Below are 12,193 nucleotides of genomic sequence, written 5' to 3' on the forward strand. Positions count from 1 at the left end.
AGGCGATAGGTTAAACCACTAGGCCACCACGGCTTGACCATGACATTATTTTAATTAATAAAATTCAGACTTTGCTTAGCTTCCAAACAAAATTATAATTACCAGCAACATACAGCAAAGTCAATTGACAGGTAAGTGTTAATGACAGGCGACAGATGCTTTGATTATTACTTGTCAATGTACTTCACTGTACATTGCTGGCAATTATAATTTTGTTAGAAAGTTAACAAAGTCTGAATAGTCTATTAATACATTTATTAAACCGATTCAATTCATAATGTCAACTTAGAATAAAATTACAATGTGAAATAAATAACAAAAATGTCAGATAAATGCAATACAATACCTTAGTAACTACTTAGGAAACTATGAAGTAACACAAATATAAACAAAAACTTAAATAATTACAATGCCAAACATTCTTATTTATTACAATATTTCACAATCTCAGTCTATTAATTAAATTAATGTCATGGTTGAGATACAGTAATACGTTACTTTAGCCTCCCTTGACAAAAGGCTGGCTGCCGGTAACACACTGTATACTGCTTTTCTAAATTTAGAGTGTATGATACAAACTTATGAAAATAATGTTCTTTGAGAGAGTGATGGTGACCCTGGCCTTTATGGCCGTAATGTCTGTAACCAATCAATATATCAGTTATGGTCATGTGGCTGCTTACGGCTATGGCAATGTTATTCATAATGTAAATTTGATAATTATTTATCGTTATTAAATTTTAAGAAACGAATGATGCGAAGATGAGGTTAAATTTGCCCTAAAAGCGCCTTAAGTCCCACTGACTTTTTGTATGGTTATATATACTTACATAATATAATTTCTCAAAAAAAAATGCAATTCTCCTGACAAAAAAAAATTGTCGTAAATATTGTGGAATGATGCATTTTGCTGATTGTGACATTTATCTAATTAATTTTGTATTATGAAAATTAAATGTGAGATATTTCAGCGCATTCAAAAGACGATTCATTTAATGTGTTAGCAATTCATTACACTCGCGTCCAACAAGAAGGAAGGTAAACAATTAAAAATTAAAGAAAAATGGAACATTTCTGTCAAGCAATATCCTCTAAAAATATCCAAATACTTTTACCAGTCACTGAAATTATCGAATGCAAAAACCTCCCAAACAGCATTAATCAAAATCTCCGTGGTTGATTGTGATTCTGCCCCGGCCCGACCACCCACGGCCGGCATGCGCCCGCGTCGCGACCGTGAAATTACCGCATTACACACATTAACGCTTCCAGACCAAAAAATCACATTATAATTAAATTATTTGGAGTCTCGTGTTGTCATCGAAACACGCAATAGACTAATGGTTGGGCAATTAGCGGATTGCGATTAGAAAATGTGTAACCGGACTGAACAGACAAATCAAACCAGGAGATCGGCTTTTCAAATCAAGTCCCTCGAAATGACTTTTTAATGCGGTCAAAATTGTGCTAAATTTGAAATACGAAAGATATTCTACCCATATCCAGTATCAAAATCAAATGCAAACTAAGATTACTATGGAATGAATACTCAACCAAACGAGCTACCTACGTACTGATATTCTGTCAACAGACTAATTGACAAAACTTATGCCAAACGTTATTCTGTCAAATGAATCATCTGTCATATATTCATTAAATCAAAGTCGACAAATTGCTGTGTCACCTTGAAGTGCACGCATAAATTAAAATCAAATCTTTTATCCCTGAGTTGGGCTGTAAAGGGCTCTCTTTTATTATTGACCTACTCGTACATTGTCTTTTTTACTTACGATAAGACCAGATATTACAAAAAGAATGGGCCACAAGAAACTTGCCAGAAAGTCATAATTACCGTTACGTATTACGTGCGTTAAATTCCAGTCTGTCTGTATGATTAATTTCGATTGTTTTAGTCGTGCTCTGCTCCTTTCGCCGATTATTGTTCATTACAATCGCGTAATGAGAGGTTAGTAATTCCGGCAAAAGCTTGACCCCATTGAGCGTTCAATTGCGTAGTGCCTGTCGGGAGCTCAACCCCCACCGCAATTAGGAGGGGAATAATGTGATAAAAAGGAATAAAACTTTGTGTTTTTTAACACAAACACCCAGATAAAGAGATGGTGGGACGACCTGAGTGCTTTTCAGCTCCATTGGCCGGTGCATGCCCAGGATAGCGAAGAGTGATGAGGGAAAGGGGAGGGCTTTGCCCAGCAGTGGGACATATTAAGGGCTACCTAAAAAAAAATCTCATTTTAATTAAAATGACGTCAAAAAGTTTCGTTTCCCATTGTTTTGCTACACAAAAAATACTAGTTAATACTTTTATTGTTTCGTTGCCCACAATTTTTTTCATGAACTCTATTTTGGTATCAGTATCTTTTAATCGCTTTAAGTCAATAACTTAATACGCATGTATAAGCGGTGCATAAGTTTCAATTCGTCGCAAGCTTATGAAAAGCTCGTCGGTCAACGCTAAAAAAGCGAGCCTCCTGTATCGGCTGGTAAGTAATGCGCGTGTAATTGCGCGCGCGCAGCTTCGGGGAAGCAGAATGGCTTGCGGGAAGGACGCGCATGCGGCTTAGATTTAAGAACCGCGTTCGGGAAAAACTTTTATGATGCGGTCAAGTTACTGTGGCTTCCATACAAAAAATAGGATTACTTTTTGTAGAAGTTTAGGCGAAATCGCCAAATTTCGAGTAAAATTACAAGCCTGGACCGTTTCAATAAAGAAAAGTATAACGAGGCTGACATGACACTAGCCGTTACCCACTACTCCGTCCGCGTAGAATTCGGTTATCGCTATCCCGCGGGAACTATGCAATTTTCCGGGATAAAAACTATCCTATGTCCTTCCCCGGGCCTCAAACTATCTGTATACTGAATTTCATCTAAGTCGGTTCAGCGGTTTAGACGTCGTGATATACAAACAAACAAACAGACTTGCAAACTTTCGCATTTATAATATTAGTGGGATTATCAAGTGATGGTGAACCGATTTACTCGACGGCGTCTACTTTGCATTAGTTATTAGTCTGAGGCTCATGCGCTCTAAGATGTCATTGTCAAGTGTAACTAAAGACTTTTAAGGAATCGACAGCGTCATTATGTATGACGTATTTACTTCAAATATTGAAAGTAAAAACTATTTTTTTTTAATTTACTGGGTTCTGAATTTCCTTTTTAGAAAGCAACACAATGTCCCCAACATTTCTTACAGCCTGCACTAGTTTAAACCAAAGCCGCTAAGAGTAACATTTTATATTAGGTACTTACTAAAAAGCTGGTGACCCTGTTCTGCGTCTAAGTTTATCAAAACACGGAAACGTTAAAAAACTGTATTCCAAAAATAAACCACAACAAATCACCATAAATTGATTCCAAAATGCCGCAGCAACATCGCGGTGTTTTGTAAACAAAATGTCGTTTGCATCTCGCGACCATGATTCACCGCGGAATCCCTCGTCCCGTTAGCGTATAATGTTATGACGGTCTGCATTGTAACATTTATTGGGTTATTTATGGACGAGCGGCGTATTATGATAATATGTCGCACAATAGCTTCGCGTTTACACGTCGCCGCGCCGCCTTATTCCCCCTCGCTCTTACAAAACCTCTTCCAAACTGGTATAGGTGTAGGCACAAGTTTCTTCCTATATAGCTAGCAGAGAAGAAGTCTTTTGTTATTTCCTCAATTCTTCTTTCTTCAAGTGAACTCTGATTAGACAATCGATTTGTGATTTTTTTACTATAAAGGGTGACGTCAACTTATTTTTATATTGATTTCCTTAGACAATCAATTCTAAGGAAGTAATATCATACCCCTCTGACATTCTAAATTAGACTTCCTCTAGCTAAGCGGCTCGCTTGCAGCTCGCTTTTTTTCTGATGCTGATAAGCTGTAAAAGCCACCAGAGGCTATAACGACAGTCCGATTGTAAAATAAGTATATTTCAGCGAGGGACAGCTGCTTCTCAAGGGTCATTCGAATCACTACCAAGTACCTATGTTTCGCGATTATTATTATCATTTAAATTGAGCTCTTTGAGGTATTTTTCTCTTAACGCTTCGTCTATGTAAATCGATAAGATACTCGTATAGTCAGACAGTATAATGTAGCATTTAAAATTAATTTAAGTAGATTAAGCTCATCGTAAAAAGGCTTTCAAAACTAGTACAAAAATTCCATATTTAAATGGGTTCGCGACGCTCAGCGAGGGCACGCGGCGGCGTAGGCGCTACATTGTTTTATTACATTCCGAACACTCTTTATTGCATTATTTAAATCGATTAGACCAATAAACCTGAGCTTACTCCCGAATTATAATATGTCCGGTGGGTCGGCCTGCGCCCACGCAGGGCAAGCATGCCAGTAAATCGCGGCGCGCGCGCGCCTTGCGACACGTCGCCTCCGTGACCCGTCCACTATTTTATACGCAACTTAATTATATAGAAATAACCATAAAACAATCAATAATGTAAATACTGGCAGATAAAATACTGTTATCGTTGTTTAATATCGTTTATCCGGAGGAGCATTGTGTGGGACACAGTGGACCATGGTTAACTAATGGCGTTCCCGTGTCGCCGCCACTCGCGCGATAGTGACGCGCGCACTTTGTTCTGGTAAACGATGGTCGGGCGCGGTCAGGGGGCGCCCAGTTAAGATACCAGACGTGACGGCTGCTTCTAGCTAACAGTTAAAAGTAAGTGCTTCTCTAATATGCAATCAATGCTTTTATCTGGCGACTGTTTAGTGTTGTCGTGTTTAGATTATGCACGGCTGTCTGCCTTTGCGGGCTTTGATCCACTGTTGCCGGTTATCCACCAATACACACCATGGCGCCCTCTCGCGACACATTGGCGTTGAGCACTACTTCGTTTTTTTAGCATTAAAAAAAGGGTAAACAATCTTGACGAGTCATTTTATTGAAAAACGTTTTAAAAAAAACAGTAACTATTATTTATGATACCAAAAGCATGTAAATGATCATACGTCCTTGCTAAATTATACATATTTGCAGTGACTTATTTTTCAGAAGTGTTTTTCAATAAAAAGACACGTCAAGATCGCTTACCTTCTTTCTAATGCTAATAAAACGGAGTACAGTGTGATATATTCCTCCTCACTGTGGGAGCGCTGTCACTATACTGACGCGTTTCGAACTCAACCAGTGTTCATTTTCAGAGTTCCAAACACTTGGCCTGAGACAAAAGACTCGCAATGATGCCTTGCCACCTGTTCTTTTTAATTTTATTTCATGCTCCTTTTTTTTTGTTCTTAAAAAGCTGTTGCTAGCATATTTTTGATAGTGACAAAAATATGCTAGCAACAATGCAGCCTTACCCGGCTCTAGAGTAAACTTGTTACGCTGTGGGACGGGCGCAGGCTGAAAATCAGCGCTGCGAGTTTCCTTTGCTCGCAGCTTATGCTGAGCCTGAGCCCATTGCCACCTGCTTATGTGTTTTTTTATTTTGTAACCTGTCTTATTTTCAGTGGCAATAAATGATTTATTATTATATTATGGGCTGCGGCCAATCTGTGTCTACTACACAGGATTTCATTACACAACCAAGTGATTCCCTTTCTTTTAAATCGGACATTATCGATAGAGTCATCACTGCAGTCATCCATCACTGCAGTCGCCGCCTACGCGATCCTTCTCCACCGGTCTCTATAACCAATAAATTTAGCAACAAAGCTCAAAACCGAGTTAGACCTCACGTTATGAAAATCATTTCAAATTAACAAGCGCACAACAAGAAATACTTGCCATCAAATTGACCTAGTGCAAAGCTTGCGTTCTTTCCAGGATGCTCTATCAGTATTTCCCAGGACATTTCCAACAGCTGGTGACACGATGCCCGCGGGCGCATCGACACAGAACAATCATTTCCAATCAGCGCGCGCGCAGCCGGTGTCCCCGCTATAAACACTTCACGCGACTATCCTCGCTGTCGCAACTCCGTTCACACGCTGCCGAGCTGGACAGACATACAGCGGGTCTAAATGCTTTAATACTTGCGGAGGCGTGAAACTGCACGTATTTGTGCTAGATGCAAATTAGTTAGGTTGATGGATAGCTCCAATAATAAAGGCTCAGTATGACTACGCGCGAGCGCGACCGATAGCGCGGTGTTTACGTGGATCATTTCGTGTAACTATTGTGCGGCGAGCGTGTTGGCCGCGCAATACACTGAGAAAATGCTCTCCGCGCCGCCGGTCGCTTTTAATTTTATTTTACAAGCTTTAATTTAGTTTCACTTGTCCCGTTGTCTGTCTGTCTGTCTGTCTGTAATATCATAGTATAACTGTAATGTCAGTAGTCAGATTGACGTAAAATTTGAAATACTTATGTAAATCGCGTGACAATACAATAATCTAGTACTGACATCCTGGTAGTCCGGCCAAGATTGTCTCCGCAGGACGAAACTCTTCAACGATTAATAGCGTCGACTTAAAATTTGGTGTGCACATGTAGTTTGAGTGACAATGCAATTACAGTCAAAAAAAAGTACAGTCAGCAAAAAAAGGATTGTATTAAAAAATTTTTTTTTTATGGTTAGGTTATTTATGAAAGCTTTTTCCTCACTAATTGTTACGCCCAGTAAGTAGGTACAGCTCATTCTTTGTTAGATATATGTTGATATATACAGCTCATAGTTGTTGATAAGTACATATTAGAGACACCACCTAGTACAGCTAATGGTATCACCCTAATACTGGCTATTCAACTGGCTATTTTTCGTTTCTTTGATTTTCCAATAGATGGCACCAGTGAGAACACACTAAGGATACGGTTGTCGCTCGTTGTCCCAATCTATAGCTTGACTAGGACATCACAGGGTTAGTAGATGGCGCTACGTGATATAACCTACTCACGGCCGCTGGTCAGTGCGTAATCAATCGAGGTTTCGGAATCGACGTGACGGAAACGGATCATTGCGAACAATTTTAGGAAACCACTTTCTTAACTATTGTAACTATGTATTTTTTACTCATTTTTGGCTCAGGTTTACTTACGTGTCGCGTATTATACCTATTTGGAAAATTGTTTTTTGTTTCAAATGATACACCGAAGTTCGAAAATCGAAGTTCGTATCGTACCGTCTCTCTCGCTCTCGTATGAAACAGTATAAGTGTCAGAATGACCGAACGACACGAACTTCGACTTTCGTATTTTGTGTGTAGTACCGTAGTAGGTACCTACTTACTGGCCGTAACAAATACAGTGAGAAAAAAGCTTTCAAAGCTGAAAGGGGTGTCCAGATGACAGTTTGACTGGACCCCTCAAATATTCTGGATAAATTTTATGATATTAATTTGTTGTTTTATTTCGAGTTTTCTCAGGATGCACCTATACCTGTACCTGTGTGTACCTATAGTGTAGACTTATGACAGCATCCATCTCGGTCGGCGCGCCGCCGCGGGCGCGCATCGATCTCGTCCCGCGGCCCACATGCGCCTGCGCAACAACACTGCAAACTCGCTGTAAACTGTGGCAAATTTGCCAATCTCTAAATTTATTGAACTACGGAATACCTTCTCGCACAATATATCGACAATGTCTAACAAAAAATAAATACGCGACATTGACAGATGCTATTAACAGAACGAGTCACAAAATTTTTATCATCTTAGTCCAGAGCATAATAAATTTCAATTATAATTGCACGTTTAACAAGGAAAAAATTGTCTTTACTATTAAGCGAATGACGTGCAATTTAATTCATAAATAAAGTATTAAACGTGAAACAAAGTTGAATAATGTGGATAATTTTTAATATCGATATTCGCTTACCTTATTGAAGTATCAGTGCGGGTGCGCGGGCGCAGGCAGTAGCCGCGCCCGCGGGCGCGCGCCGCGTCGGGGTGGTGCGCGAGCGCGCCTCCGGGCTGCCATCTACTGCCACACCGAGCCAACCAACGATCAAAAAATACCAGGTATATTCAATTGCGTATTGTGTTTGTAATCTGTAGCTAAGCTTTTCACTTAAACCGCAATGAAACGCGTTCTGAGTAGACGTCTGTTTTTAACTGAAGTACAGTGGTACCGGTAAATATAGGATTTTATTAAAGGCATTACAGTGCGTAATGGACGATGTCCCGAGGCCGCGACACTTTATGAAGACATTCTTCACGCTAATGAGATAATAAAACAGTTCGTGGGAAGTCTCGCACACACGCGCGGACATTTCTTTCGAGAACGTGCAGATGAGCCATTAATACGGGGTTTTTATGCCGCCGCTGACATCGCAGGTTGACGTCTTTAAAAATAAGTTACAGCCGTTTTATTGTCGTTTTTGTCGTTACCTTTGTTTTTTTTAATTTGACTCGCTAGGTAACTTGAGCTTCTCAACAGGTCCAATATGCGGTGTGGTGCAGGACGGCCTCCCTCCCCTATACTCCTAAGCGCAAAATCATAGGGCCTGAGTTCCTACTGTCTAACGCATAGACGCTCACAATTATCGTAATCACGTTCAAAAATAATTCAGTTAATAGCAAGTGTTGATGAAATAAATGAACGACGAAAACAGGTCTGAAACATGTTTACGACTGAGGTTGTTTGAACGTAATATATAGTATTGTACAGTTTATCGATATTGAGAGCGTAAGACGTTCAAGGCATATTATTATTTTATTTGCAAAGGCCGTAAACCGAGATCGTTCAGCCCCGGCGATCCGTCTCACGGTGGCGGCTGACAGATATGACACTAGCTCCAAAGCAAAAAAACAACGCACACTTGTTTTGTCTGGCATTTCAATACCAGTTTTTCGGTTTCGCTCAAACCACTTTAATTTCTCTCAGTACCCAGTACGGTTGCACAAAAAACTCAAATTAGCCGCTCCAAATTTTAGTGAGCATTTATGGTCCATAAATCTTGCGCGAAACAAATCATATAGAACAATGAGGCCGCACTTTCACGAGTGATGAAACGAGACGGATAGCTGAATTAATCGCTTATAATTCACAATAATCATAGTTTAGGCGATGCGGCCCCGTTACTCACGAGCCGGCGGCTGCGCCCGCGTGGTTCGCATGCGACCCATCACTGCAGGGCCCGATTCGTTGTAACATTACTCACAACGGAAGGGTATCAATTTTGTAAACTAAGCATAGCATTTTTACATTTCCTCGGGATACGAGTGTGTAGCATGTACTTATATATTAGCCACCGAAAAAGACTGAGCCGCCTTGTAACTGGTTAGTTGATCGATGAGTTAAATAATAAAGTACCTATAGTTAAACGCTCACCGGACAACAAAAAAACATAAACCAGCAATAAGTCAGCTTCATGGAATGAAGGCAGTGCGATACCAAACTGGCGATACGCTACAAAGCAACTAAATAAACAGATTATTCACAATCAGCAGGGTCCTTCGCTACGTCGATGATAAGAGCGCCCATCCTTCCATTCATGTCTATTGAAAGTGGCGGACACGCTGACGCTGTGATAAACAATCGACATTGATAACAAATTGAAACGACATTATCTCTTGTTGAGCTGTCGATAGAGTAAGTGGAGTCGATCGATCGTCGTGAGTGTCAGCGTATCGCTGGCGCGCCGCCCACGCCGCCGGCCACCCCGGCAGGCCGGCGCAGCCCGGGCCCGGCGCGGACAACTGCAACCAATGTACGTACTAATGACTCTTCGTACACCTGATACTTATTGGCCCGCCCGCGCCGCCCCGGACGCGAGCGACACAAAAACAAAGGAAGTAAACATATACGAGAGAAAGCGACAATAATTTAAGTTTTACACGATCAATTCTAATTTGAAAAGAATTTGTTGACGACATCGCTAAATGCCTTAATGTTGTCACAATAAAAGATCATACACGAAGCTCACGTGGGTTTATCGACTGAAGCTTTTCGGTTTCTAAATTTCGAAATACGGAATAACATATCGACAAGCAATCTACGGAACGATTACTTCTTCCTTATATACGTTTGTTGAAAAAATGTCGGACAAAAACAGGATTGTGTTCTTAATTAATCGAACGAGTCCACCTGCGGGTTTTCCCACCGCTCCCGGATGCGCCGCCGCCGGGATTGAGTCATAATCCCGGACAAAACCAATAAACACCGCTTTTTATACAAACGTCGGATAACGACCGGTCAAGCTTCTGTCACCCGCCACACTACACTGGCAGATTAGTGGCCATTTTTTATAACAATCTGAAGCTAGTCAGAAATGTGGATGATCAAACGGTTTTAAAATGAATAAAGATACATCAGGAAAGTCAGTAGATATAGAATCTTAATATCAAGTCTAATAGTTACATTGTGCTCTACCAATTTACCTAGTCACATAAATTACCCTATTTTTACTTTCAGCTTAGGGAGATTTATGTACGCGCATTTAGTTTCAACTTACCTAGAAAAATGTTTCTACTCGTATGGTAAAATAAAACAATGTAACAAGCTATTGTAATTTTCATAGCAAGCGTTATGAGTACAGCCCGATCACTAACATTAGCTGGCGAGCGACTTATTAGCCAAACACGTAATTTGGAGTGATCATAACATCAATCTGGCCAACATAAAGCACTTCAAATGTCCGGCGAATGTATAATTTGCACAAATCATTGTCCGTCCGTCCGCGTGTCCGTCTGTCGCAAGGCGCGGCGCGATTTGTGGCTCACGACACGACGTTGCGACACGACGCTGTACGACGTCACAGATTACACGAATTACTTTGATTGGGCTTGTGTTGTTGTGTACGACATTCAACAGTAACTGTTCGAGTCGTAGTCGATTCAGCAGACGGTACGCCTTTTGTTAACCAAAACACTGTTATTATAACAAACTACCTTTCGAGTTACATTAAATTACTAACCTCTTCGTTATAAAACGACGTTTCCAAAATGGAAAGCTAGGAGCTTCTCAGTAATTACCACAATAAACTGCTTCTATTTATAGCGGAGAACTCACATTTACGCGTAATTTTGCAGTCTCTGACACAAAGATAGTAAATATAGTGATTATGCTGACGCGGCTGTATTTTTGTCAATGTTTCCGGATGGTTCGCGCTCGCGAGCCCTGTTATTATCATTATCATCGGTCGCGGTAATTAAAATAATTCCGGGCGGCACGAACCGCCGCGTTGGTGATCGGTAGCCGCTGATTATTGATCATCGGTCTGTCACTTGTAAAGAACCATTGAGCGGTGGCCGGCGGTCGCCGTCTTATTGTTTGACGTATTCGTAATTATACTCGTAATGGCAGCGGGGTATATCCATAGGAACGTTTATACATAATAGCTTAGCACTGCATGTGTGTAGTTTAACAGTACGGCTAGTGGTAAATTGGTTGGTTGGTTGGTGGTTGGTTGGTAGAGATCGCTCTGAAGCGATAAGGCCGCCTATTGCTTACCTTAGAAAATCTCTATGTATATACTTGTGTTCTCTGTACTGTTTACTGTATTGGTGTGCAATAAAGAGTTAGTGTATTGTATTGTAAATTTCAAATGTAATTTTCAACGCTCGATTTTGCACATGAGTACTGAAAAACTCAGAGATGCAAGCCCGGATTTGAACCCATGAATGTCTGCTTGAGAGGCCATAGGTTACACCGCTAGGCCACCACGGTTTTAACATAGTATTGAGCCAGCCACACACGCTAGGTTATAACCGATGGTTATAACTGCACGGTTCATTTGTGCAGCCATAACTTAACGTGTGTATGACATGACTCCTTGCCTGCGCAAACAAATTTTTAAATATGCAAATTGTCATTTTTTGGTTATGCCTACACAAATGGTTCAGGCATAACCAACGATTATAAATAACCTACATTGTGTATGTAGCCGGCTATAAAGAATCTAATTTATAATTAGTTTTTGATGTTTGAACTCTGTAAATGATATGGATGGAATCTTAGGATGGTAAGGTAATTTCTTAAAGTCATTTGAATTGAAGAAAGAAAATGCGTTTATTGCCAACAATTAGGTAGGTATATAATATTACACAAGAAGGCTACCTACTCTAAAACTAAGTTAACTTACTAACTATATATGTGCGGTATATTTCTTTCTTTCTTTCAAAGTTATTTCTATACAGTGTTGCATCAGGTTTTGAGTATCCAGGGATTAAGAGCTTGTTTAGTCATTTTAAAAACAGAAATTAGTCATAAACACCTGAGCTGTTATCTCACGTCAACTTTCATACTATTAACAGATCTGACAAGTTTTT

The sequence above is a fragment of the Choristoneura fumiferana genome, chromosome 11 (assembly GCF_025370935.1).
Source record: "Choristoneura fumiferana chromosome 11, NRCan_CFum_1, whole genome shotgun sequence".
NCBI classification, from domain to species: domain Eukaryota; kingdom Metazoa; phylum Arthropoda; class Insecta; order Lepidoptera; family Tortricidae; genus Choristoneura; species Choristoneura fumiferana.